Here is a 24,546-nt window from a genome sequence, read left to right as displayed (position 1 = left end):
TACACCTGAATTAATAATCTGTACACTACAACCAGGTGCTATTTCTTGTATCCACTCAACTAATTCTTCAGGTGACGGACCTAATGAATTCTGAGTAATTTCTCCTGTCTCAGTACTTGACCTCCTGATGTAGGTGTAACTTTTTCCTCAATCTGTAACAATCCTTTTGGATCTATGTATATACTTCACTTTGGAGTTTCAACAAATCTTTCTGAAATGTTAATCAACTGTTCTGATTCTCATGTAGTCACACTCGCATTTGCTTCACTATTTGCAATCAGTCTTTGATTGGGCTCATTCATTTTCATGTAAACTATCTGAATTCCATTCGCATTTCTATCTGGTATCGTAAGAGCATGCACTCAAGAAACTCCTTGTCCATCATTATATAATGGAACAATCGGACCAATAGTCACTGTGACTGAGAAAATATCTGGGTTCATTGATGTCATCATTCTTGGAAATTCTTCTCTAAATACATTTTGATTTTGACTCACACTAACTGAAGTTCTCTCTTGGGGCACTTCTATTTGAATTGATGGAGCACCTGGTAATGTATTTGTCTCTATTCTATTCTTTTCCTCTTGATGAGGCGGAGGTTTATTAATCAATAATTCATTCAAAAATGTATCATCTATGTCATCAAATGCCTCTGTATTTTCAGTATTTCTAGATCTCTGATCCTCTACATTCTACTATTCCTTCCTACATTTTTCTCCTTCTTTAGTCTCAGTTACCATAACTGGAAACATTTTCACTCCTTCTGCTATGCCCCTTCTCCATATTTTCTTTTGGACGTCCCATTTTGCTTCTGAATATCTACTCATAGTATTCTTATATGTATTCTGGTACCCATCGCTTTCTCTCTTGTATGCCTCATGCTCCCATTCTTCAAGCGCTTAATACTCCATAGGTATAGGACTAGGTCTCAATTTATTCATTTATCTCCTTAAATTCTCAAAAATTTAGGTACTAAAAGTAGCATTCTCTGAAAATGCTAAAGTACCATCTTGCTCAGTGCATTTCATCCAATTCTCTAACCATGTACACGTATGATAACCCCTTTCTAAAGACATATAACCAGCGGAGGTTCCTTCAGGAGCTACAGGAATTCCTTCTTTAATAGGTATCAGCTCATCTTTACTAAATAAAGCTTTTAACAATTTTAGTAACATTATGATTCTTCTATGCTAATATTAATCTATATAAGTAAAGGTCTTTTTCTGTGTTATGTTTCTCTGCTAACAATCAAATTTTATCACGCTGTCCAATCCCAGTGCGACTCACAGCAACCAACCTATACCAGTGTGGCACTCTGGGTGATGTTTTCACCTAACTAACCAATACCAATGCAGCACTCTGTGATGTCAGTTTAACTCCCGTGACAGACCCTCCCGTCAAAAATCAGCGTCAGCGTCTTCTCAAAGTGTTTAACATCACAAACTACATAAACAGCTTGTCTACTCCACAAAAAGAAAAAATGATAGGCCATACTCTCTGAGAATTCTCTTTTTGCTTCTAGCAAAGTGTCCACCAGCGCAATTTTACCCACACTCAAGTGAAAAAACTATTGAGACTTCCCCAGATGCTCTTTCTGAAGTGACCCAAATAAATCTTCACTATTTTATGCTTTCAATATTCCCTGTGGAGTACTGACAATCTGACAACTGCCTAGCACCACATCAACAGCAGAAAACGCACACTTAGGGGCCTATTATGATGGCGTGCGGATCGCCACCGCCCAACCGGCGGTGGCGATCCGCACGCTATAACTCCCCACCCGACCGCCAATTACCCCCTGCCATATTACCATGGCGGGATTACCGCGGCAGACAGAAAGAGCGTCCACCGCTTTTCCACCGGCAGGCAATCGTCACCACCATCCATATTATGATGTGTGCGGTGGGCATGCCTTTCCATTGAGGAGACTCCGCCATGGAAAGCCATGCAGAGATTGACTTTGGGGGCCCGTTGGGGGCCCCCGGGGAGGGTGGCTGTACGGGGGTACCTGTGGTACCCCCCTTCATTGCCATACACAAGTTGGCAGGCAACACGCGGTGCCTGTCACGTTGTGCATTGCAATGCACAACATGCACCTTTAACATTGTGGCGGGTGCTGTTTACAGCACCGCCCTCCGCAATGTTAAAGGCAAGAATCCGCCCGCCAGCCCATCAGTGTGGTGGGCGCATCCTAATTTGTCTCGTCGGACGACCGCACCTCTGGCGATCGGACCCATTTTCCATTAGGGTGGCGGGCGGACTCTCGTAATGGTGTCCTTAGTGTGGGCCACACTAAGCCTGCCCTTGGGCTTATCCAGGGATCTTAGGCCAACAACTGACACGTTACTTCCATTACGGTCAAGGACAGACCACAACATAAAACATAAAGGTACGTAGTCAATAAATGGGGCGACCCTGAAACGTGTTGAGTTTTGTCAAAACAATGGTGCATTAAAGATCACTTTTGCAATGATTCATATCCAATGCATGCTGTTTCTACTACATTTGAACGCAGCGTCTTTGTCGCATATTGTGGGATTCGCCATCCCGCCGTGGAACGCCGTCGCTGGAGTAAGGTGATTGCTGTGCGCTGCACAGCTTTTCTGTGAGATGTGTATATATATATATTCACTTAAAAAACCATAGGTTTCACACATGTTATAGTTAGCTGTACATTTCACTCGTAAAAAACCAATGAAATTCCACGTTATAGTTAGATCAGGTAACTATAACTTGCGCGCCCACAATAAACTGCTGATGACGTCACATATTACATCACTCATGACATGGTCAGTGACATCACTCATGACATCAATGATGACATCTGAAATTACACATTGTGGATTGCGGTCGCGCAAGTTATAGTTACCTGATCTAACTATAACATGGAATTTCATTGGTTTTTTACGAGTGAAATGTACAGCTAACTATAACATGTGTGAAACCTATGGTTTTTTAAGTGAATTTGCAAGGTTTTGTAAATGATAATTCCTAACTATAACGTGTGTGAAACCAATGGTTTTTTCAGTGAATTTGTACGGTTTTTTAAATGCTAAGTTATGTATTTATTTTTTATTTTTTTTTCTGGTTTTTCACTGTGCGCACACCCTGCGCGCGCTGTGGGCGCTCGGAGCGCCCACGTTGCACAGTCCATGCCGTGCGCGCCTCCCCTTTTTTTACAGAGTAACATTTGTTCTTTTCTCCCTTGTGGGTCCTTTAATTTATTTAATAAATGTGATTTTTACTTCTTTTTTTTTTTTTTTTTCGTGCGCGTACGGTAAGCTTACCGTACGCGCACGCCGCGATTTTTTTTTAAAATTATTAAATGTATTTTTCGTACTTTTGGGTCCTTCTTGGACCCCCTGACAAACACTAGGGGGTCTGCAACTCTCTTCGTTGCCCCCTTTTCACGTTCCCCACCATTGTTTGTCAGTGCGAGAGACAGAAAATGGCGGCCGACACTTCCTGATTTCGACCGAGTCGAATGTTTACAGTCATGTAACCACCAATCAGAATTGAGCTCGCGCACGGCACCGTACGCGTACGGTAAGCTTACGGTAAGCGCACGGAGCGCGCTTACAGATATATATATTGATTTAAATGCTATTTTCTCAGGACCTACTGAACAGATTTACACCAGACCTACAAAAGGCACATCCTTGACCTGAGGACTACCTCTCTGCCAAATTTCAAGTAATTCTGTTCAGCCGTTCGGGCTGTAGCTCGGACTAAAGGTCCTATAGGAAAATGCATGGGGAAAACGCGTTTTGGGACCCCCCTTTTTTCTCAGCCCCCGCTTGACGAATCCCCCCGAGACTTTCAGGGTAGGAGCGGAGCGTAGCGCCCCATTAGTTTTGAAAATTTTGCGAGGATTCGTCGACCGGCGCCAAAGGTATTCCAAATAGAATGTTGCGGATTTCCTATGGAAACACGGTCCTAACTATAACTATCTACTGGCGACCGCCAGTAGATAATATATATATATATATATATATATATATATATATATATATATATATATATATATATTAGGAAAAAGGGGGGAGGAAAAAAAAAAGGAAAAAGCAGCGACACAGAGACGTTACCGCCGACCGGGAACCCTCACACGACTGACGTCGGAGGGGTAAGTCATCGATCGGTGAGTGTTCTTCTCCTTTTTGTATTGCGGCAATATGATTAACAGTTTAGCCTCTGTCCGTTAATTGACTCTGATATTTATACAGACCCGTTCCCACCCCTGGAAGAGTGTGTGCGTGTAGCAACATAAAGCATACGGAATGTCAAGTGTTGATGAAAAGGAAAAAGCGGCAGCTGACATTTTCAGAATCCCAACTGAAACCCCGGCGAGAACAGAGGGGACAGTAACGTTGAATTCTACCGCCAGTAATTTACAAATCCTGTATCAACAATTGGAAAAAGCACAGGAAAGAGAAATTAGAAAATGGTGGGCATCAACTTCTCTTCAACGTTATGTAGATTGCAACAGAATTCCCAGGGGCCTATGTATTTTTACGGTGCCATCATATGAAAACCCTGACCCCCAATTATTAAAAAACTGGGCAGAATACACCGCTGAATCGGCCAAGGGGATGGTACAAATGCTAATAAAGTACGCCTGGAGTGACCGGGAGAAATTCTTGGCAGAAATTCAAAAGCTAGAGGATATGATAAGTAAGGACATAGACACCAAGTCCAGTGAAACTCTACTACATGCAATGATGAAAAGATTAAAAGAATATGAGACTGGAATAAAGAAAAGAAAATAAACAAAATTCCAAAGGGACGAACAGGACTACCGGACCGGGAGAATCTTAACCTTTGCTCGTAAATTTGATGTAACCAGAAAAAGAATGGCTCAAGGAACTTCTAATACTAACAATAGAGATACATCTGAGTCAGAAGCGGAAATCTCGGAAGGAGAACAATCTACGAGCACAGAATTAGGAGGTAGAGGCAATATACCTCCTCCTTTTTTCGATGAGTACCAGGTCATGAAAGAGACACGCCAACGACCACCCCAACGAACGCATCCCCCGAAGCCAGCTCAAGCCCAAAGAAGAAACGCAAACGCAAAACGAGGAGGGGCAGAAGCAACAGTACCTACACCCATGGTAACACGCAGCAAGGGTGGAAGGAATCGATGGTGAAAAAAGATAACACAATCATAAATTTATTGGATGGGACATTAACACATGACAAACTCAAGGTACTGCAAAAAGGTCTGACATTTTGTCCAACAGCAAAATTTGACTTGGTCCAAACAAGGATAGACCTGTTCAAATATGTAAGGAAACTAAAATTCCAGAAAATCTTTTCATTACATCGAAAGAGTGAGAACAACATGGGGCAACAGATCAATGTGAACAATGAGGAATTACTGGATAATGATTTTGAAACTCTAATGATCATGCAATCATTAACGCAGTCAGAGGATACTCTTGATTCCATTGAATGCCTAGAGAAGGCAGGGGTGCCACAACAGAGAGACCCAAGTAATCTGAAGCGGAAATCCAAAATACTACCCCAAACGCCCCATGATGTGATAGATGTTTTCAATTAAGCTGTCCTTTTGGACATACAGAAATTGGCACAAACAACAAAACAACAAGAAATAACCAGAAACTCTAACATCAAGAGAAAAGAGTGGGAAGCTATTAAAACCCTCAATTGTGATTCCAATATCGAAATAAAATCCTCAGACAAAGGAGGAAATGTGGTGGTGTTTAATAAGGAGCAATATGGAGGAGCCTAGCGCGCAACCAAGATGGCCGCGTAGGTGCGAGGCTCCCGAGGACCTCCGCGACCTCCTGAATTAATCCTGGCGATATCCTGTCCTTGTTGAGGGGACTGTGTTGGGGAACCGGAGCTGAGGCGCCGCCCGTTTTTTGGGCTCGAATCGGACCCCGGACGCCGGTGGGAGCATCGATCGAAGGTTGTGGCCTTCTCCTCGCCGGCCCCCCGGATTGGAGTAGTGGGGCGATCCGGGGACAAAGTGAATAACAGCGGCGAACGGGGCTGGGCGACTGGCGTACCCCGCACTTTCACTTTCGCTTTTGCGCCCTCCTAGCTCTCAAGCGGGGTCGGACTGCGGAGCGGGGTGTGGTGGTGTGGCCTTGTCCAGGAGCCCGGCTGACCCGCCGGCGGTGGGTTGACCCGCGGTTCGGTGGTCGCCCCTGCCCCCCCCCTGGCACCCGTGACTTGGTATAGCGGCCCGTTTGGGGTGCTTGGCACGACGGTGGAAGAGCCAGCATGTCCACCAAACAAGATGGCGACCGGGCGAAGGTGAAGACGACCCGCCGTGGCACGACACACCAGGCCAACAGTATGGACCGCTACACGCTCCAGAAGGGTTCTCCGGAGACATCGCGTGCATCCCCGGTGGGCCCGACGGAGGCGTCCGCTCATCCGGTGGATCTGACCCTCCGGGACGTCATGGGCGCCATCGCAGAGATGAAGGCCTCGGTGGACCAGCGTTTCGACACCTTAGCGCAAAAAATAGACTCGGTCCTGGTGGATGTGAGCCTTGTGAGGGCAGACTTGTCCAAAACAAACGACCGAGTCGACTCCCTGGCCCACACCACAACGAGCCTCACGACAGACGTGGTGGCCCTCCAGAAGGAGGTGCGCCGGCTTGGCCAGGCGAGCGCCCTGATGGACCGGCGACTGGAGGACTCCGAGGGTCGGGCCCGGAGGAATAATGTCCGTATTGTGGGGGTGCCGGAGGGACGAGAGGCGGAGGCGGCGGATCTTTTCGTGGAAGAGTTGATCCTGACCCATCTCCAGCCCCGGGGGCTGAGTAAGTTTTTTGCGGTGGAGCGCGCTCACCGGGTCCCCGGGGGCAGACCTAAGACTGGTGCCCCGCCGCGGCCTCTCATTGCCCGGATTTTTAATTTCCGGGACAGAGATGCTATCCTCCAGACCTCCAGACAACAGGGACCGGTCAAGCTTGACAACATGGAGGTACATTTCTACCCGGACTTTACCCCGGCGGTCCAGAAGCAGCGGCGGAGCTTTCTTGGTGTTAAACGTCGCCTAAGGGACCTGAATCTCAAGTACTCAATGCTCTTTCCAGCTAAGCTGAGGGTAGAGGTGGATGGTCGCACGCACTTCTTCGACCGGCCCGAGGCGGCTGGGGACTGGCTGGACACTCTGCCTGGAGATCGGGGCCGGGGGGGCGGGGGGGGCGCGGCTGGCGAGGAGGGCCCGCCGGAGCAGAATTGAGGGGTGACTGCATAGGCCGTGCTCTGGACGTTGTTCCTTCACCATTTATTGATTGCGTATTTTCCCCTCCTATGGAGGTCGTGCGGGGTCTGTTGGGGGCTTCCCTCCTCCTCTGGGGGACTAGTTAGTATTTTAGCTATGGGGCGACAGGCACACTGCACTTTGGGGGGGCTGTCTGGGCTCATGCAGGGGTGCAGGGAGGGGGGAGTTTTGTTGGGACTGGGGGGTGGGGGGGTGTGTTGTTTGTTAGCACCGCAGGGCAAACCCGCTACTATGTTGTTGTTTTTAGGATGCTCGATGGGGGACGACCGATTGTTTCGACGTATGATGGGGGGTAGGGATTTGGCTGTGTTGTCATGGAATGTTAATGGCCTGGGGGATAGGATTAAGCGTGGTGTGGTCCTGCAGTACTTAAAACGTATTTCACCAGATGTTGTCTTCCTGCAGGAGACGCACCTTATAGGTAACTCCTTTCATGCAATGAACCGGCGGGGATATCGTTTGGCGGCCCATTCTGGCTTCACCTCGGGCTCGCGGGGGGTGGGTATTATGATCAAGAACTCGCTCCCGTTGGAGATTGATGAGGTGCGCCATGATGAGAGGGGACGTTACACGGTTCTGGTGGGAAGAATGGAGGGTAGAGTGTTTGTCTTTATATCAGTGTACGTCCCGCCTGGGTTACAAGCCACCACATTTGCGGACCTGGGGCGCCTCCTTCTGGACCTTCCGAGTGGCCTGCTGGTGGTTGGAGGGGATTTTAATGCGGTAGCCTCTGGGTCTATGGATCGCCATCCCCCTAGGGACCTCCCCCGGGCACAGGCGTGGCTGCCCGGCCTTCTGGACACGCTGGGCCTGGTGGATTGCTGGCGATTAAAGCATCCTGCATTGCGACAATACACCTTCCACTCGGGTGCCCATGGTAGCCTCTCGCGGCTTGATTACATCCTTGTCCCGGCGGCCCACGCAGGGAGGGTGGGGGAGGTGCGCCATCTGGCGCGGGGTATCTCAGACCACTCCCCATTGTTGTTGCATCTCGATGTCTTCCCGAGGGGGGATGGCAGGGTGGCCCCAATTAATGCATGGTATTTGCGCGACCCCACCATTCGTGCTGATTTGACCAAATCCTTACAGCGATATTTCGATGAGAATGTGGGGTCGGTCTCTTCGGCCATCTCCCTGTGGGAGGCTTTCAAGGTAGTCCTTAGAGGGGAGGCCCTCTCCTTTATCTCCCATGCCCGGCGGCGCGAGCGGGAGGAGGTGACCCGGGTAGAGGCCGAGATTGCAGAACTGGAGGGTGACCTGGGAGGCGGGGTAACAGACGACAAGTTGCATGTTCTACACCTAAAGCAGGCGGCCTATCGGGCCCTCGTCACGGAGGCGGCCAGGGGCCTCAGTAGAGAGCAGCAGGGGCGATTGTATGATGTGGGTGATAAGGCTGGCAAATTGATTGCGTGGTTGGATAAGAGGGAGAGAGTGAGCCGTGTGGTGCCTTTGATTGAGAGTGTTGATGGTGCGTGTGTCACTGAGCCGGAAGCCATTGTCTCTTGCTTCGCGGATTATTTCCGCGAAGTCTACTCCCCGGTTTCCCCCTGCTCGGAGGCAGACTCCCATGCCCTGCTTCGGGACATCGCACTGCCCTCCCTAACGGTGGAGGACAGGGATTCGCTGGACGCCCCTCCCACCTCGGACGAAATTGCCTTGGCTATTCGCTCGGTTGCATCCGGCAAGGCCATGGGCCCCAATGGTATTCCCATCGAGCTCTACAAGCTACGCCCGGATGTGTTGGCGCCCCACCTGCGCGCGATGTTCCTGGCGGCCCACTCGCGGGGTTCCCTCCCGCCGGACCAGCGTCTAGCCACAATTGTGGTGATCCACAAGGAGGGGAGGCCCCGTGAACGGGTCACATCCTATAGGCCGATTTCGCTTTTGAACGCGGAGCCCAAAATCCTCGCCAAGGTGTTGGCCAACAGGTTGGTTGGCGTGGTAGGCGATTTGGTCCACCAAGACCAATCTGGCTTTATACCGCACCGCAACACGGCGCTCAATCTGCGGCGCTTGCACGGGGTGCTCGCGCGTGTCCCATTTGTGCGGGAGCCGGCCATCTTGGCGTCCTTGGACGCCACCATGGCGTTTGATACGCTTGAATGGCCATACATCTGGGCGATGCTGGCCAAATTCGGGTTTGGCCCGGGTTTCATTAGCTGGGTCAAATTGCTATATTCGGGCCCATTGGCGCAGGTGGTAGTGAATGGGCGAGTCTCGGCCCCATTCGCGCTGGGGAGGGGTACGCGACAGGGCTGCCCCCTGTCGCCTCTCCTGTTTGCTCTGGCCCTGGAGCCCCTGGCGGAGTGGCTGCGGTGGCACCCTTCTATCCGTGGTCTCCGCTGGACCCCCGAGCATGAGGACCGTGTGTCCCTCTATGCTGACGATATCCTTCTGTATCTCGCCTCCCCGCGTAAATCACTGATCGTCCTGGTTGATGTTTTGCGTTCATTCGGTCGCAACTCAGGCCTGGTCATCAACTGGGCGAAATCCTGTGTATATGTGCTTTCCGGGGAGGCTCCGGCCCTACCACGGGACTGTCCGATCCAGATTGCCTCCCAAGGTTTTCGGTACCTGGGTATCTATATCACTCTTGACCCGGAGGCCCGCTACGAGCGGAATTTGTTACCCCCCCTTCGGCGTTTGAGGGAGGACGTGGTGCGCTGGCGGCGTCTGCCGCTCTCGCCGCTCGGCCGAGCGGCCTTGTTTAAAATGATGTCCCTGCCACGCTTCCTCTACGCCCTCCAGAATACTATGGACTTGGTCCCGGCACGCTATTTCCGTGAGGTGGAGGGCCTCCAACGGCGCCTGTTCTGGGACGGGAGGCCGCGCATTGCTCTGGCTAAATTGACGCTCCCGTGGTACGATGGGGGGGTCGCCCTCCCTGACATTAAACGGTATTACTGGGCCTCCCAACTAGCTGCAATTAATCATGGCCTTTACGGGCCCGCCTTGAACCCGGCATTCGAGATGGATAAGATGCTCCTGCCCGGTGGCGATTACAATCGAGCGCTCTACGCTGGCGCGCCCGACTCCCGTTTGACGGGACCGACGCGTGTCATGGTGCGTGTCTGGCACGCGGCTAATGCAGCTATGGGGTGGAAGGACCGTTTGACCCGGGCGTCACCGCTGTATGCGTCTGAGAGGTTGGGCTCCCTGTGGACGTCGAAGGGCTTCGAGAAGTGGGACACGATCGGAATCAGCACGGTGGGAGATCTCTGGACGAGGGGGGGATTCAAAACTTTTGAGACGCTGCAGGCGGAGTTCCAGCTGCAGGGCAGTGAGTACTTTCGGTACCTACAGGTCCGCCATGCGCTGGGCTCCGTCTTCCCGGATGTCGCATCCATTCCGGAGTCTTCCCCCCTGGAGGACAGAGTCCTAGATGGCCATGTCCCGGACAGCACGATCTCCCTCATATACAAAAAACTGATCAACGATAGATCGTGCCTGCTGACTAGTCTCCGCGAGGCTTGGGTTGCCGACGGGCTGGAGCTGGACGATGAGGATTGGATTTCCGCGGTGGCCTCTCCGAAAGAGGTGGCCATCCCGGCTCGCCTTCGTTTCGTCCAGCTCAAGATCCTTCACCGGGTTTACGTGACGGGGCCAAGGCTTCTGCGTATGGGTTTTGCTGGTGACGGAATGTGTAAGCGTGGCTGTGGTGCGTTGGCGACTTTCATGCATATACTGTGGGAGTGCCCGAAGGTGGAGCGATTCTGGCGTGGTGTGCATGAGGTCCTGCGTGTGGTGACGCGTGTTGCGCTGCTGCCTGAAGCGAGGAGATGCTTGCTGAATGTATGGGAACCGAATGACTATTCGGTCCCGCAGACGCGGTGGGTGACTCTGGGATACATGATAGCCAAGCGCGACATTGCTCAATTGTGGGGATCCCAGAGGCCCCCTGCGGTGTTGGCCTGGAAAGAGCATATGGATTGGTGTATGTTTCGTGAAAAGGTGGTGTATGTGGCGAGAGGTAAGCCTGGGGCGTGGGTGAAAATCTGGGGCCCCTGGAACGCCTACCGCGGGGGTATTTGTGAGCCACCACTGCTACAGGCGGCCTCGCCTGCTCCGTCTCCCTAGACGGCCCCCCTCCCTCAGCCGCGGGCGCGCGGTCCCCCAGTCCCTGATCTATTCCCATTCCCCTCTCCAGAGTTCTGCTGCTGGTTTGGATCCCCCACTTATGGAGCACGTGCTGTTATCTTGGATCGCGGGTTGCCTTGCGGGTGTGGTTTTTTGGTGTTGTTTTGTTTCAAGAAAAGGGAACCGTACTGTGGGCTTGGAGCTGTGTGGCCTGCACCATTGATTACTCCTGTTTCACTGCTCTACACTGCCTAGAGACTTTTACTGTATGTGTGCAATATGTTTTGGTCATTCTAGCGGCCGGCCGGATGGTTGTAGGCCCATACCTGTAACTTTTACGAACTGCAATAAACGGTTTCAAAAAAAAAAAAAAAAAAAAAAAAAAAAAAATAAGGAGCAATATGAACGAGAAGCATTGAGACAACTAACAGACGGGGACTGTTATGAGACTATATCAAAAACAGAATATGTAAAATGTACCCTGGAGTATCGGAATCTTTTGGAAGGGTGGAGGGATCAAGGGATGCTGAATAAAGATGAATTTGAATTTCTGCAATGCGAAGCACCTGTCATCCCTACCTTTTACCATCTTCCCAAGATACATAAAGACTCATTAAATCCACCTGGGAGACCAATAGTCTCATCAATAGGCAGTCTCCTGGAAAATACTTCTAGATTTATTGACACTTATCTGGCACCACTGGTTAGAGATTTATCGTCATATGTGAGTGACACACAGGATTTTTTAAGACTGATTGATAACATAATATGGGAACCGGATATGCTTCTAATTACATTAGATGTTACAAACTTATACACATGTCTAGGTCACAGAGACGGCATATCAGCTATCAATTGGTTCTTGAATAAAAAACCACTGAAGTTCCATCAATATAATTAAATGCTCATGAAAATGATCGAATTCTGCCTTGAAAATAATATCTTCCTGTTTGCAGGCAAACTATGGGCACATGCTTCGCCCCCAGCTACGCAAATCTTTTCGTGGGCTGGTGGGAGAAGCACGTGGCCTGGGGTGAGACCAATGCATGTTGGATGAATAAAATCATGATGTGGGCAAGGTATATTGATGATCTCTTTGTCGTTTGGCGTGGCGACCGGGCCTCTGCTGAGGAATATATCGGCACGCTAAACGACAATGAGTTCAATTTAAGATTTACCAGCATGATAAGTGAGACCACGGTGAACTATTTGGATTTGGAGGTCTATGTAGTAGATAACATCTTACAGACACGACAGAAAGCCAACAGCAGTAAATGCTGTCCTGCATGCAGCCAGTCACCATCCTAGAAGCTTAATATGGAATATACCTTTTGGAGAACTCCTCCGTCTAAAACGGAATTGCTCCGATGGGGGAGATTTCGAAAGGGTGCAGAATGAAGCTATAACAAGATTCCAGGCAAGATGATATTCAAATAGGACCTTACATGAGGCTGCAGAAAGGGTGCGAGGAATAAATAGGAAGGATCTATTGGTGGACAATGTAAAACAGAAAATAGAAGGCCCTACACGCATGATTACAAATTTTAATGTCAGAGCAGGGGAACTGGTGCATGTGTTTAATAAAAACTGGCACATTCTCAAAACAGACGCCACCTTAAGAAAATACCTTCCTGAACACCCTTCAATAACCTATAGACGCTGCCAGTCACTGGGGGATCATCTTGTTCACAGTCACTTTGAAAAACCATCCAAGGCTCCAACCATTCAAAGTGTTAAGGGCTTTTATCCATGTCTCCGTTGTAAAGCTTGTAAATATAGCAAAAAGAAACTAAACTATAGAGGAAGACCAGATGATCCATGCCCCACAAGAGAAATAAAGAAATTCCTCAACTGTAATTCAGACTTCACGGTGTATTGTCTGGAGTGTCCTTGCTCCAGGCGATACATCGGAAGTACAATTCATCCAACAAAGAAACGGGTCCTAGAACATATGCGCGCGATAACAAATCGAGATAAAACATATCCTGTGGCGCGCCACTTTGAAACACATCATAACAGTGATAGGGACCTTTTGACATTTTTCTGTTTGAATAGAGTGGAGAGGAAAGAAAGGGGAGGAGACCGAATAAAAACTCTAAGAGTGTTGGAATCGAAATACATCATAGATCTCCAAGCAAAGGCCCCTACGGGGCTAAATAACGACGAAGAGCTTTGGGTTCATTTATAGTAAAGTTCTTTTTCAGGGAATGATTAGTGAACATATAAGATGTACTATATAGGAGAACTTAAGATCATTAGTTCACTTTCTTCCCCTCATGTCCGCAGGGCCGCATTATGGTTCCCGATGATTTTTTAGAAATGAAATTTTCATTTGATCTGATCAACACATAAAAAAGCCCATACAGGGCGGGATACACAAATAAGGGTATTGTCATTAATTTATATGAAATATACATGTTTAAGAACTTATAGTTGAATGTTGGACTCAATGATGAAATCAGCTATATGCGCCGTATTGAATGTAATTGGGGTCATTTATAGGAGAAGGATGTCCACTTCATAAAATAGTTGACAATAGGTCATATTATATTAATGTATTTTGTACAATTTCTTTACCCTTTGAAATTTGTTCACACACAATAATAGCACTTGCACTTTATTTTTTAATTCAATCGTTTTTTTAATGAGATATGTCCTAAAGAAAACATGTTATAAGATGGCTGCCATTGAGGTGAACAAATAACAGAAGTCCACTTTTCATGTCAACTAGTACTCCGTAAGGCTTTACGGCTTAAAATGGTTGAATTGTAAACACACAGCTAACACTGACGAAGCCAGACGGTGAAACACGTTTGTTAGAGGGGTAGGGGGTCTGTAATAAAACCACTCTGGGATCGGAGATCTGCGTGCTCTCCTTTCTCAAGACCAAAATGGTGTTGGAGTTTTTCATATATATATATATATGCAATCCACAAACTCCGGTAAAGAGACTAGGTCTGTCACGGGCGGTCCAAGCCAGGATACCGGAACTCCTATTATGCACTCCACAGCTTCCCGCAATCCTCGAGAAACACTCGGACACACAGGTTGAATGCAGCCAAATTAATTTATTTAGCAAGTACCAAAAACGACGCGTTTCACCTTTACGGCTTGCTCACGTTCGTACTCTCAGAGATCCACCATGTTTAAATATTCTATACAGCATATTCAGCATATTCAAAGACGGACTCATCACATCAATACGTGAAATGTTCTTGCAACTATCGTGGCCATCTTGTAATGTTATACTTTCATTGAATGTTCTGCCTATTGTCACGACCAAACCAACGAAAATTTATCGTAGTTGTCCATCACATTGTTACAATAATGTATTCATCTAATGTGGTTCAATATTATGATTATGCCAAGGTAAACGAGTCTATAATAGTTCATACAAATGTTAGCCCTAAATACAGTTTCATTCATATTATTTAGAACATTCACCACTCGTGGCTTGTTGATCATATGTTCTCCACTACACATAATTACGCAATGTTACGAAGTAGAACATTCAATGAAAGTATAACATTACAAGATGGCCGCGATAGTTGCAAGAACATTTCACGTATTGATGTGATGAGTTCGTCTTTGAATATGCTGTATAGAATATTTAAAAATGGTGGATCTCTGAGAGTACGAACGTGAGCAAGCCGTAAAGGTGAAACGCGTTGTTTTTGGTACTTGCTAAATAAATTAATTTGGCTGCATTCAACCTGAGTGTCCGAGTGTTTCTCGAGGATTGCGGGAAGCTGTGGAGTGCATAATAGGAGTTCCGGTATCCTGGCTCGGACCGTCCGTGACAGACCTAGTCTCCTTACCGGAGTTCGTGGATTGCAGATTGTTTGAGTTTGGTCTGACCCCCTGCTTGGCGGTGACACCGGGTGCAGAATTGGAATATCGAGGACTGCATAGACTGGTTGAAAGGAGGCACACATCAACTACCGGTGTTCACTGCGGACAGCGATACGAGGAGTGGTGAGACGGCGCTATTGCTAGGATTGGTTATCCGACTACGACGGTAATGAGCACACACGTGGATTGAGGACGGTGGTGTTCCTGACTTCGTGGAAGATTTTCCAACTGTGGGACAGTGCCTCTCACGAGGAACGTATACGCTTAGGGGCAAGGGAGCGTGATAAGACCGCAGACTACACAGTCTTTTTGTACGCACAGGTTGACTGCAATTAATCATAATTGCAATATGGCAAGTGCTTTGGAGGCTCGTAGAAAACAGACTGCGGATAAGCTATTCTTTGCTCAAATAGGACCAAGTGGCACTGTGTTGAACCCCTCATCTAGTATCATGGAAGAAATCAATTTACAAACATTATTAAGTACTCTGGAAAAATTACATAGAAAGGAATTAGCCAAATGGTGGAAAGCAGAGTCCCTACAGCGGTATATCGATGTTAAGCGGGTACCCAGGGGCCTCAGAATTTTCACCATTCCTACGTATGAAGACCCTGATAATGATATGTTGGAGGAATGGTCCAATAATTCGTCAGCCTGCTCGATGACCATGATGCGTATTTTGGTGAAATACGCACTAAAAGATCGTGCCAAACTGTTACAAGAAATTGATAAAATAATGCTGGAAATTAGTCAACTCATGTCCAAGGAGGCACTAGAGGGGCATATGAACAATCTATTGACAAAAATGGAGAAATTGGAGGAAGAAATAACTGCCAAAAAACAAAGAAAGTTCCTACGTGACTACAAAGACTATCAATCAGGGCGAACACTAACATTTCAAAAGAAATATGATCATTTATTTGAAAAGAAAACAGGAATGGCAATTATTCCTTCCAGTAATGCAGATGTGACAAGAGATGTTAGTGAGAGCGACGTCTCAGATGGCAATTTATCAGATGCATCCATACCTGGCATTAATCAAGAAATAACACATGATACACAGAAGAGAACAAGTAATTTTGTATTACAGTTCCAACTAATGAATCAAAACAGGACAGAGATGCAACAAGACAGTGGGGTACAGAGAGGACGAGGACGAGGAAACAGAGGAAGAATAGGAGGAACCAACAGGCCAAGAAGAGGAGGAATCAACGTAGACAAAGCCATAGTGGGAATGGAAACAAGGGGCAAGAAACAGAAAATATGATGGTTGTCAACCTTTCCCAACGGTCTCTTTCGAAGGAAGAAATTGAGACCCTTTCTCTTGCCCTCTCCTTCTGCCCGTCATCTAATATGAACTATGCACAGACTCGTATTGACCTTTTCCTGTTTTCTAGAAAACTTAAGCTGAAGAAGTGGTTCAATACGAAACCTCAACAACATGAAATTGTAAGTGATAGGGAAAGAGAGAGCAATCTGAATGTAGTGGACATTGAATTGTTACATGCTTTACAGAATATGGCAGAGGCCGTTGGTGTTAGTGAGTCAATACCAGACTGGGAAGCATGGGGTGAGAATCTGGGAAGCAACCCTGGGAGTAACTTTAAACCTAAATCAGTGTTTCTCCCCAATATACAATGTGAGGCCATTGATGTATTTGAGAAAGGGGTCCTGAGTGACTTACAAAAAATCAGATATAGCAAGATACCATGTAACAAAAAGAATCTCACAGTTAAACAAATTACCTCTATTGATAATCTAAAGGCAGATCAAAGTATTGTAATTCGCCAATCAGATAAAGGGGGGAATGTGGTTGTCCTAGATAAACAGAAATATTTGACAGTGGGATTAAGACAACTGAAGGACAACAAGTGTTACTATGAGACTGATATGGCTGAGGTACTAAGATCTAAAATCATGTACAGAGAAACATTGGTTGAATGGAGAGACCGAGGGTTGTTGGAACAAGAAGAATTCAATTATTTGTATTGTGCACATCCCAGAGTACCGATTCTCTATCTACTCCCCAAAATTCATAAGGATAGTTCCAATCCGCCAGGACGACCTATAGTTTCTTCTATAGGATCGTTATTAGAGAGCACATCAAGGTTCATTGACTACTATTTGAGATCTTATGTAGTTGCCTTACCCTCATATCTCAGAGACACAACCCACTTTTTAACTATCATTGATGGGATACATTGGGAAGACAATTTCACTCTAGTCTCCCTGGATGTTTGTAGTCTCTATACCAGTATCCAACATGATTTAGGCCTCCAAGCTATCCAACATTTCTTCAAAGCTAGATCCATCTCACTTTTCCATCACTCTCAGATGTTGATGAAGATGATTGAGATCTGTTTGAATAATAACTTTTTTATCTTTAATGACATCACATACAAGCAGTCACAGGGCACAGCAATGGGAACCTGCTTCGCCCCCAGCTACGCAAACTTGTTCATGGGTTGGTGGGAGGAGCAGGTGGTCGCCACAATGACAGAATTCAACAATGTGGCCCTGTGGCTGCGGTACATCGATGATATTTTTTTCATCTGGTCTGGGGATGAAGAGTCTGCTAGCATCTTCATTGACAAATTGAAAATAAACGCACTTAACCTGCGGTTCACAGAGAACATCAGTAAGAACTCAATGGAGTTCCTTGATGTTCTTTTAGAAGTCAGAAATAATCAATTGACTTCCAAATTATTTCGTAAAGACACTGCAGGCAACAGTATACTCTACGCCAACAGCAGCCATCCACGTAATTTGGTACATAGTATCCCATATGGAGAGCTGTTACGCGCAAAGAGGAACTGCAGCACTGATTCAGCTTACATGTGTGAAGAAAGGATCATGTGCCAGAGGTTCAAAGAGAGAGGATATAGTGCTAAAACTATCAAAAATGCAATCTCTAGAGTAGAGACACAGCCTCGTAATGAACTAATATATCCCAAACAAAAAGAAGCAAAGAGTGAGAATATCAGATTCATTACTACCTTCTCTGAGCAAGCGAGTGAGGTACGCAAAATATTTAAGAAACATTGGCATGTAGTACTCACTGATGAACATCTTAAAAAGGATCTTGGAAGCAATCCACAGATCACCTTTAGGAAAGGGTGATCTTTAAAAGATGAATTGAGTCACAACTACATTACTGAGCAGGGTGTGAACAGTTGTTCAGACACTTCTGGTTTCAAATGTTGTCGCAAATGTAAAGCTTGCAGGAATAGTATGGATTGTAACAAACTACAAGTACCTAATTCCAAAAGGGAATTTGTGATTAGGAAGAAACTTACATGCAATACTACATATTGCGTATATGTCTTGATCTGTCCTTGTGATAAGTGGTATATTGGCAGCACTAAACATACAGCTAAGAAACAAGTGCTAGAACATCTTCGTGCCATACGTAACAACAACAAACTATATCCTATAGCCCGCCATTTTCATGAGAAGCACTTACAGGATGAGGCACAAGCCCATATGGTGGTGATTGACTCTGTGAATTTGGGGGTGAGAGGGGGCAATAGAGAATTGTTACTAAGAAAGTTGGAATCCCTTTCTATTGTGGATCTGGAGAGTCTGTCACCGAAAGGGTTGAACTTAAGCGAAGAATTAGCCATACATCTATATGAATAATGAATTTCAATAGGAAGGATGTTTAGCAGTCTGTTTTAAGATTTTAATTTTGTTTTATTTTCAGATGGGGTCACCTTGTTTTTGCAACATGGAATCTGTAATGTAAAGAAGATTTACTGGACTACAATTCCTTGGGTATTCATAAAATGTTATGGAGTCATTGTATTGAGAGAAAAGAACACACAGACATGTGATAGACTTATCTTTATTGATGATTGGTATCACCCATTTAGGTTGGATGTTACGGAGTGGGGATTGCGGAGCGTTAATAGCCCAGATGGAACATTATAGGGCTTCGAGTTTCACATTTCTGAATTCACATGTCTAGTCTATGCTTTTTGATGGTGTGAGTATGCCCACTGGGGCAGAACGAGGTAGTTTGACTACGATATCTTTATCAATCATACTGGCATAACAAAGTCATCGATAACCAATGGGGTTGTTCTACTTATTGACTTCGTAACATTGCGTAATTATGTGTAGTGGAGAACATATGATCAACAAGCCACGAGTGGTGAATGTTCTAAATAATATGAATTATTTCAAATGAAACTGTATTTAGGGCTAACATTTGTATGAACTATTATAGACTTGTTTACCTTGGCATAATCATAATGTTGAACCTCATTAGATGAATACATTATTGTAACAATGTTATGGACAACTACAATAAATTTTCGTTGGTTTGGTCGTGACAATAGGCAGAACATTCAATGAAAGTATAACATTACAAGATGGCCGCGATAGTTGCAAGAACATTTCACGTATTGATGTGATGAGTCCGTCTTTGAATATGCTGTATAGAATATTTAAACATGGTGGATCTCTGAGTGTACAAACGTGAGCAAGCCGTAAAGGTGAAACGCGTCGTTTTTGGTACTTGCTAAATAAATTAATTTGGCTGCATTCAACCTGAGTGTCCGAGTGTTTCTCGAGGATTGCGGGAAGCTGTGGAGTGTATGTATGTATATGTATATGTGTATATATATATATATATATATATATATATATATATATATATATTCATCCCGAGACTTTCAGGATAGGAGCGGACCGAAGCTGGCCAAAAGTTCTGAAAATTTTGCGAAGATTTGTCAATCGGCGCCAAAGTTATTCCAAATAGAATGTTGCGGACTTCCTATGGGAAATAGGTCCTAACCATATCTATCTACTGGCGACTGCCAGTAGATTTTATATATCTATCTATATATATATATATATATATATATATATATATATATTGGTGTGACTCCACGTAATAACTGAATATGAAATCACAAGGACAACATGCGTATATAAATATGTCTTTCTGTTTTGTCTCTACTACTGATATGTATTCTTATTAGGATTTATATATTATTAAGGGCACTTTCTAGAGACGGATTTAAAAGGGGAGAAAAAATAACAAAATAACAAAAAAACAAAATGAAAAAACAACAAAAAAATAATTATCCAATGTTATTATGGATGTTATTGAATTTATGTATACACCTAAAACAATCACGTATAGCAACGTATGCATATATATATATATATATATTTCTTCTATGTCTATACTTGATGTGTGGTCACATGGTTTTTGCATCACTATTTAAAAATTGTTTAGTTACCTTGCCTCGTTGATGTGAACAAGGGCGAGTGGCGCCCGAAACGCGTCTTCTAGAGAACTAACAGCTTCAATAAACATCTTGTTGCTTCTAATCGGTGGTTCGTGGTTCCTTGGTGTGAAGGTGGGTGTAACGGACGTTGCTCACTAGCTGAGGACCAGGTGTGTTTGGATATATATATATATATATATATATATATATATATATATATATATATATATATATATATATATATATATATTCACTGGAAAAACCATAGGTTTCAGGGGTGTTATTGTTAGCTGGACTTTTCACTTGTACAAAACCATTCAAATTCCCCCGTTATAGTTAGTTCAGCTAACTATAACTCGCGCGCCCGCAATGCACTGCTGATGACGTCACATATTACATCACTCATGACATGGTCAGTGACATCACTGATGACATCTCAAATGACATCACTGATGACATCATCCAGTGAATGTGTGTTTTTCTGAAAATTAAATATGTTTTATATATGTATATCTCAAGGTCGATGGAAGAATAAATGGGTATATAAGTGTCTAAATGGATGATTTGTTTTTGAAAAATTTATTGTGTAACTGACTGATTAAGTGCATCATAGTGAATACATGGCTTCGTGAGTAATGTTTAAATATGTAAATATCTGTATCAGTCTCTCACTTTGTGTATAAGTGGCTGCATGGGTTGGTGAGTAGCTACATGGGTGTCTATATAGGTTATTAGTTGGTTTTTTGAGTATCAGTCTGAGTGTCTGCATGGTTCGGTGGGGGGTATTACGTAGTGCATAGGTGCATGAATGAGTGACTCACTCTTTGTATGTGTTGAAGACAGCATGTGTGCAGGACTGTATGGGTGGATGAGTGTGTGTATGGGTGTGTTAGTGAGTGAATGACTGTCTCAATAGTGTCTTTATGAGTAACTACATATGTTTTAAACTAGTATATGTGACTATTGGTGTATATAAGTGAGTATATGTGAGAGTGAGAGATTGAAAGAGTTCTTGTATGAATAAGTATGTGTTTCTATAAGTGATTGTTTAAAAGACTAAGTATGTGTAAGTTTCCGTAGAAGTAAGTGTGGTGGTGTGTGTATAACTGTATATGCAAATAAATGTATGTTTGATTCTTTATTAGCATGAGTGACTATGTGTGTGAGTAACTCTATGGATGAGTGGCATTGTGTAACAGGATGTATAGGTGTATGAGTACATATGATGAGTGAATTCATGTATGAGTGACTGTATAGGGCTGTTGGTGAATGAGTGGATGTGTATGTGGATCTTAGAATTACTGAAGAGGTTGTTGTAACTGGTATTGGTATGTCCATTGTTTTGAATAGTTTAGTCTCTATTTTTGAATGTGTGTATCAAAGGTTATATTGGGGTGAGAGGAGGTCTGCCACTCTATCACAAGGATGATTTCATTTGAGATGTCATCAGTGATGTCATGAGTGATGTCACTGACCATGTCATGAGTGATGTAATATGTGACGTCATCAGCAGTGCATTGCGGGCGCGCGAGTTATAGTTAGCTGAACTAACTATAACGGGGGAATTTGAATGGTTTTGTACAAGTGAAAAGTCCAGCTAACTATAACACCCCTGAAATCTATGGTTTTTCCAGTGAATTTCTCAGGTTTTTTTAATGCTAATTCCTAACTATAATGTGCCTGAAACCTATGGTTTTTTCTGTGAATTTCAAAGATTTTTTAAATTCTAATTTCTAAGTATGCCTACAGAGATAGGACATGTGAAGAAAGAAGAAAAAATGCACAGAAAGAAAAAAAAGAAGTGCAGAAAGAAGCAACAGAAGTCCTCAAAGACGAAGAAAAGTGCAGGAAGAAGGATAACGTGCAGAAAGAACAAAAAGAAGAGCAGAAAGAAGCCTTGTTGCAAAATCATCCTGTACCCTCAACTTTTTCAGACGGATACTGGTGGTAACTGAGTCTGACTAACCAGTCCTAGAGCCAGTGCTATGTTAAAAGACACTTAGAATACAGTGAAAACATTATGCGTTGGGGTCCCCCTGTGATTAGCATGACCTCCTCTGTAAGCCCCTAGTATATAATAGGGCAGGGGGATTAAACCTACCTCTTAAAACAGGCCACAGGGCGTTTTTGCACACGTTAACTCAGGCCCCGTCCCCTCCCTTCACCACTGTGTAAACACGCCCTGTGTCCATTTTTAGTTGGGAGATTAAGTTCATTTGAATCCTGAGGGTCCCTAGGGTCCAACTAGCCCACTAGGTACCTCCAGTAAGTGCCACAGAGCTGCGTTGCAGAGGTGTAAAAAGTGGCACGGCCTGGACCACCTCTCTGCAATGCAGCTCAGTGGCGCTTACTGGAAGCACTTGGTGGGCTAGTTAGCCCCCAGGGGCCCTCAGTATTGAAGGAAAATTATATCCCCAATTTAAAACATGCCATAGTGCGTGTTTGCACACGTCACCTCAGGCCCCGTCCCCTCCCTTCACCACTGTGTAAACGCACCCTGTGGCTGTTCTAAGTTGAGAGATTAAGTCCCCTTGAATCCAAAGGGTCCCTAGGGTCAAACTAGACCACTAGGTACCTCCAGTAAGCGCCACAGAGCTGCGTTGCAGAGAGGTGTAAAAAGGGGCTTGGCCTCAGAACACCTGTCTGCAGCGCAGCTCCCTGGTGCATACTGGAGATGCCTGTTAGGCTAGTTGGCCCTCAGGGACCCTCAGTATTGAAGAGGAATTAATTCCCCAACTTACAACTCGCCAGGGGGCGCGTTTGCAGAGTGCTGCAAGGAGGGGGCGTGGCCTCCGGCACGATGCCAGTCTTTTATTTATTTTAATTTTTTAAGAAGGGGGGCTGTGTGGTTCCCCTTCTTATTCTAATTTATTGGCCCTGATGACCCCATCCCCCAGGGCCTGTCTCCTAATTATATCTTTTTGACCCCAATCCCCAGGGCCGGCCACTGTTTTTTATTATTTTAAAAAAATATATATTTATAGACACACCTAGGACATGCTGGACAAACCGTACGTACCTATCACCATGACGATTTGCGTGATATTCATTAAAAGGCGACTATGCATACAATGAATCCACGTGGAATGTATTTACACCACTAGTGAAGCTCTGACATGTCTGATGCCCTACCGTGCCTAATCCCGGTAGACACCCTTGTCGTTTATTTATACAAACATGGGTAGCTATTGACGGGCACATTTAATACACATGCACACCAAGCCATTCAAAGGGGATTCGACAAAAATTCGACCAAAACTATGCAAGAAACTCCCCTCACGGTTAATAAAACACACATCCACTGCCGGATGTGTAATACTTTTTATTTTACTCTCTGGAAAGGGGACGAACATCACTTGAGAGTCACAGCGCGCTCCTGGCAGAGCCCAATGCTGTGTTACACCCACCATTGCCTGCTGAGTGCCACACACCTCTGTGTTGTATTCCACTAGCTAATGCATATGCTATGACACTCTCTAGCCCATGTGCACTGTAACACCACCCCGTGAATATGTCATGCCACACTTGTCTTCGCACGGGTTATATTGCCCCATCTAACGTGCCTTCCTCGATGCCTATGTTATAACGCACAGTGCTATGCCATACATATTACAATCTGGGATCCATATCTTTGTCACAGTGCATATGCAACGTTACACTCCCCAGCACATATTTTATATTACAACTTTAGAGACTAGTTAGGTTACACAACACTGCGCATATTACACTCAAAGGCGCATATCGCATAGCACGCGCTAGTGCCTGTGCTATCTCGCGCTCTCCAATGAATCTGTCATTGCGCACAATGTATTGCATATTATATTTCACGCCCGGTTCATCTTATATCACACTTTTTGGTGCATAGTTTATACTATACACTATATCTAGTTTTCATTATCAATCGTGCTCTCAGGACTATGTTCTATATTACACTGTGTTCACCTACCCTTTTCACGGGCATTACATTTTGCGATGGGGGTGGAGGGTCAGGGGGTGTTTCTGCCAAGTGAGCCCGGAGTCACAGTTACAAACGTCCTCTTCTTCCTGAATAAAAGTGAGATTATGCTGCATACTTGTTCATATTTTAAGTAGTTCGCACAGACACACGTTTTAAAAA

The 24,546-nt window shown here is 45.2% G+C and overlaps 1 protein-coding gene across 1 annotated transcript in view; it reads left to right on the top strand.

Annotated features, from left to right (window-relative positions):
• The window catches only part of ANKRD33B (ankyrin repeat domain 33B), a 278,497-nt gene that overhangs the window by 126,483 nt on the left and 127,468 nt on the right, over nucleotides 1–24,546 (top strand). The gene's annotated exons all lie outside the window — the stretch shown is intronic.

This window comes from Triturus cristatus, chromosome 5_2 (genome assembly GCF_964204655.1).
Source record: "Triturus cristatus chromosome 5_2, aTriCri1.1, whole genome shotgun sequence".
Taxonomy (NCBI): Eukaryota; Metazoa; Chordata; class Amphibia; order Caudata; family Salamandridae; genus Triturus; species Triturus cristatus.
This window is presented reverse-complemented; position numbering and strand designations above follow the sequence as displayed.